This window comes from Limulus polyphemus, unplaced genomic scaffold (genome assembly GCF_000517525.1).
Source record: "Limulus polyphemus unplaced genomic scaffold, Limulus_polyphemus-2.1.2 Scaffold908, whole genome shotgun sequence".
In the NCBI taxonomy this organism is placed as follows: Eukaryota; Metazoa; Arthropoda; class Merostomata; order Xiphosura; family Limulidae; genus Limulus; species Limulus polyphemus.
This window is the reverse complement of record NW_013666518.1, coordinates 342907-348918: the sequence shown is the minus strand read 5'-3', so window position 1 is coordinate 348918 and position 6012 is coordinate 342907.

Sequence of the window (6012 nt, the reverse complement as noted above, 5' to 3'; positions counted from 1 at the left end):
TGACAATTTGCATGTTGCAACTAAATAGTGTAGTCAGTACAATTTGCAGCTTCGATGGTGGAGTCAAGCAAATTGATGAGAGCTTTCCTTGCTGGGAGTGATGACACCAGTAAGCCAACATCTGTTCCTTTTGATGGCAGCAAAGAGGTCAAAGTGCAAGATTGTGAACATGCTATTTCATTTGAAAAAGAAAACAATGAAAAAAATGTTCTTTGTCCTGTTGAAAGCTACAATAATAATAAACAAGAGGATTCCACTTTGTCAGAAACAAATCCACAGAATAGTGTTGCTAAGCTAAAAGAGGATAACCTAATAAATATTTTAACACACATGGATATTGGATTTATGAAGTTTGATACGACAGACTCAGCAGTTGTAACACATGCACATTGCACAGAGACTATTAAAGTTGGAGCACATGAATTTCAACATAAAGAAGGTCCATTTGATGCCAAAGATGGGCGTTCTATGACTGCATTTTGGTTCAAACGACTCCTTTTGAATGGACAAGAGGTCAATTGTTCCTGGTTGGTGTATTCGCCTCTACATAAAGCAGCATACTGCTTTTGTTGTCTTCTTTTTTTCATCTACATATATGATATCCGATAGTCGGTCTGCTTTCAAAACACAGGGTGGATTCTCTAAGTGGAAAAAAAATTGATAAGTTAAATGCCCATGAAAATAGTGACAGTCATCGTGAGTCATTTGCTGCTTGGAAAGAAACTGAGCGCCGGATTCGTCTTCAAAGCTGCATTGATGAAGAGCTACAAAGGCAAATTCAGCAAGAAAAAAATAAATGGCGAGATGTACTGCGATAGTTGCTGGATTGTACACAATATTTAGTTTCTCAGAATCTTGTATTTCGTGGTCATACTAAGGACATAACCTCAAACTAAAACCCTATAAATTTCCTGTCACTTTTGCAGTTATTAGCAAAAAATGACCCAGTAATGAGAGAGCATTTAGAGCGTGTTAAAAACAAGCAAACGTCAACATCTTATCTTTCTCCTGAAATCCAAAATGAGTTTATAAATCGGATGGTTTCACATGTGCGAAATTATTGTTTGTCAGCAATTCCATAGTATTTGTTTCTACGTATTCTGTTTGATTCCACACCTTATTTAGCCCACCGTGAGCAATTGGCCCAAGTGATTCGGCTTGTTGACATTGACTTTAAGACAAGAAAAGTAGAAGTCAAAGAGTCATTTATTTACTTTATACAGATAAAGGAAAAAGACGCTGCCAATACTGAGAAAACAATAAGCACAAAATTAGAAGCGGATGGAATTTTATTGAGTGATTGTTGTTCACAATGTTATGATAATGCTGCTGTCATGTCAGGTCATCTGTCAGGTGCTCAACAAAGAACTCTGAACAAAAATCCAAAAGCAGAGTTTATAAACTGTGACAACCATAGTTTGAACTTAGCATTTCTTTATGCTGCAAGTCAGGAAACAACAGTTACTACCTTTTTTGATATAATTGAAGCCATTTATAATTTTTTTGCTCATTCAACAACTCGATGGGACGAACTGCAGCAGGAGCTTAAGATATTTATCAAGCGTGAATCAGAAATACGGTGGAGTGCAATAGAAAAGGCAGTAAAAGTTGTACATGAAAAACTGGATGAATTGCTAGGACTGTTAGAGTAATTAAGTGAGAATGGCAACATGGCTGAAACAAAATGTGGTGCTCATAATATTCTGCAACGCATGCTTACATTTGATTTTCTTGTACTTTTGCATTTGTGGATAAATCTTTTATCATCTATCAATCGAGTGCAGGACCCAAAAATGAATTTTAGAGAAGCAGCTGTTGATCTTGATTCTTTCAAAGAGAAATTGATAGAATCGCGTGAAAAGTCCTGTCAAGAAAGCACTTAAAGTGGGCAAGAATCAATGTGAAACATGTGGATGACCATTGCAAGAAGAAAAATACGCCGTAAACGAATACCAGGTGAAAATGCAGCTGATGCTGGATTGACTGCTGAACAGGAAATTTATCGCATCATGAAAGATGTTATTGATCTCTTGATTACAGAAATAACGGGAAGATTTTCTCGCTTACTAGATTTAGATTCACGGTTTGGATTTCTACTAGATATGCAAAATGTTGTTTCTGGAGATTTCGAAGACGGAAAATTGCAAGAAAAATGTTCTGACCTAGCAAAGAGCTATCCAGGTGATATTGATGGACCAGAATTGTACAAAGAAGTTAAAGGCTGTAGAATGTTGATAAGTAAAATAACACAGACCGATTTTCCTGAACCAATGGTTGCAACTGATTTGCTAACATTTATAATTTCATATAGTGAAGATGTTTTCCCAAGTTTAAGAATTGCATGATAACAATTGGGGTTTCTATTGCTAGTAGTGAAAGGCCCTTCAGCAAGCTAAAATTAATTCTTACATACTTGAGAACCTCAATGACTCAAGAACGACTTAGTAACTTGGCAACATTTAGTATTGAAAAAGACGTACTTAATACCTTAAATATTGATAGTTTAATTGATGCATTTGCAACAGCAAAAGCACGAAAAGTTCATACAATGTAACCATGCATACCAGAATGCTACCTGTACAAGATCTAGTTAAGGATATGTACAGTTTTGTGAACTAATAAAATTTGTTATTTGTAAACTTAAGTAGTATTTTATCAATCTGTTTTATAATCCATGTACACCACAAGTGACTGGCTTCTCATATAAAACATAAGTTTCAAAACTAGTGCTATAACAGAAATTTATTCTGCATGCTTGAAATATTACTCTAGCTATTTGACTTTGAACAATACTGGATGACATAGATATCAAAAGGGTTTACAAATTATGTAAGTACACCTAGTAGGCTATACTTCATTAGTTCCAGGTTTACAGTTGTGATATCGTGAGATGTTATATTGTTGCTTTATTTTAGGCCTGTGTAAGGCGGTAATTAATTCATTATGTTATTGTCATTAAGTGGGTAATGAGTCACAAAACAAATAATCAAAACATTTCAGAGGTGGGGGCGCCAAAAGTGGCATTGCCCCCGGGTGCTGAGAACCCTTGCTACGCCACTGATGTGGATAGTTCTCCAAATATTTGTCTTGAGAGAAAAAAGCTGATGATTTATTCACCAATCCTGTAGAGACATTTGTGTAAGGGTCGACGCAAATACAGTATGTACTTTATTTTTCTTTAATAAAGATTGTTTCACTTAATGTCACATGTGTCCACTCTTTTTATTTCTCACACAACTTAAAACTCAACTGATCTTCAAATTCAGATTACTTTGCAAATTTCATTCTCGATTCTCCCGTTATTCTTCTGCAGAAATTAGTTGATCACAGAATACTACACTAGCACAGGTAGTTTCATAATTCAGATTTATTACAGTATTGATTTGTTGGCTTGTTGTTCAGCACGAAATTACACAATAAATTCTCCCTTTTGTGCCCACTACAGGGATTAAACTCGATTTTTAGTGTTATAAGCTTTCAAGCTTGTCACTGGAGCCATAGAGTTTTGGTATTTTAGTCTTACTTTCCCTGAATTACCTACTATCTATCACGAATCATTGCTTGAAAAAATGTGGATCACTACTTATTTAAGTTATCTCTTTTTGGATCAGTCTTTGTAAGTTGTTATTCAGTTATTATGGAAATAGTGAACTGGCACTAGTTTTGTGTCTATAGACGTTACCGTATTTGTCGGTATGTAAGACGCACTTTTTTACCCCAAAATCTGATGTCAAAATCTGCTTGCGTCCTATATACCGAAGGTATGAATAATATATATGTATATATATATATACGATATACACAAGCCATGTGTAAATATATTTAAATAGGCATGCATAGTTCAGTTCAATTGAATGTGTTATTTATAACAATAGTAGTTTTTTTTCGTTTAAAACATAACTATTTATAATGCTCCCTAAATAATAACAAAAATAAATTACAATGAAAGCAATGAAGATTCTGTAGGTTTTGAACCAAACTAAATAACAGTAAACCTTTTTTTGATTTACTGTATTTTCTTATTTTGATGTTTTGAGCTCTTTTGTGTTTAGAACAATATATACTATTTTTTAAAGTATCAAACTGAATTTTTGTTCAATATAAATCTTTCAAATGCGACTGTAGTTTTTTTTCCCCAAAAAACTTTGTCTTAAAAATAAGGGTGCGTCTCTTATATTCCGAAAAATACGGTAGTTTAAGGATTGGTCCGTTTAATGATTTCTCTAGTAAAACTAAATCATTTGGTCACCTTTCGTTTTTCAGCTCTCGTGAAAGTGGTCTAGCTGATAATGGCGTCACACGCCCTCACAGTTAGTTTCTGGACTGATTCATATAACTATTCTCCAATGGGAAAGTGTCAGTTAACCGTCCTTATGAATGAATATATACCCTAGTAATACAAATTAACTATCCTCTTCTTCTAAAAACATATATTAAATATAATGCTATTTGTATGTTTAAGAGTCCAATATTTTCTATCCCTTTGCTGACTCTCCTCTTATTTTTTTCTCTATACCAGGGTTCACATTCGTTATCCTTGTCTTTGCTCAGAAAAATGTGGACCTATTGGTTTCAAATACAAGATGATCAAACTTGAGCTGAGTGGTCTTTTGTCGGGTACAGTGTCATACTCATTCCCCTTAATCTGCATCTTGACCTCACTTTTGCCATATAACCAAACTTTTTAGGCTTCCACCAGCAATTGAGCAGAGAACATTAACCGCTTTTGGAGATGAGTCTCTTCTCCTCTTGGTATGGCTAACATAAATACATCTTCTGGAGGATAAGTTTTCTCCCAATAATGAATTGAAGTACATAAGATTAACACTGCCCTATATGTCTTCATCTGGTAGAGTAGATAGTCATTCTAGTTTTTTGTTAGTAATTTATAAAATGAGAATGCTTCTCTGTGTCTGAATGGAATTGTTTTCCACTGATGTGTAGGTTTTAGGATAATAGAGAGATGCATGAGTCTTTGTTATCTAAAGTATTTGGCACAAATTTTCAAATAAATACTTGTATTCACTCCCCAATTTTCACTTTGCAGCACAGAACAGCCATTTCAGTCTTCTTAAACAACAATTTAATATATGTGCTGGATAATTACATTCACCAGGTAGAAACTAGTATGAATTTAGTTTCATTATGTAGAACATTATAACAATCCCATAAATTATCGTATGAATGCTGGTGAAAAGTATCTCATCATAAAAGATTCTTCTCTCCCAGGAAGAAAGTCCATAAAGAGAGAAATTATCTTTCACATTAACCAATCTCAAAAACTTATATACTTAGTATCATGCTTGTACACTTACCAGGAGCAGCTGTCTTGATGGGCGTACATCTTTGGAGCCTAGATGGCCAATGTCTGCCTTTGTGTATTGGCTTCCATTCCATCCCGAAGTGTGATATGCCATCCTTGAATGTGTTATATTGTCTCAGTTTGAAGTTTATTTAATTCTGAGATGCCGTTATTGGTTGCAAGATATGCTTTTCTGTTAATATAAATATTCAGTAAATATGGTAGAAATAGTCCTGTTATTATTGCATTGTATTGGAAATATCACCTAGAAGACATTTAACTTCAATGAATTATTATGTTGGACTTACGAAGAATATGAGAATTAGGCTAAAGCAAAGTAGGTGTACATCTTTAAAGGAAGCTAAGTTCTGCAATTGGCGACGGAACTAGAATCCATTAAAGCTGCAGATATACTACTAAAGAAACCATATAGAAGTTAAGAGAACACCAGGTCATGTAGTATTGAAACATGAACAACAGTCTAGAAGAAATGGAAGAATTAATCAGATATCTAGTACACAGAATGGAGGAAATAAACCACAAGAAAATAAATGTTTTAGGACATATTGTGAGGAGCTGTAAATCAAAGCCTACAACAAGAACTCCCAGAGGATGCTAGAAAGAAGGAGGAGCTATTATAGTTGTGGGAAATATAGCCATTACAGCTGAAACTCTAAGAAATCAACAGTTGTTATTAAGCCAAAGAGACA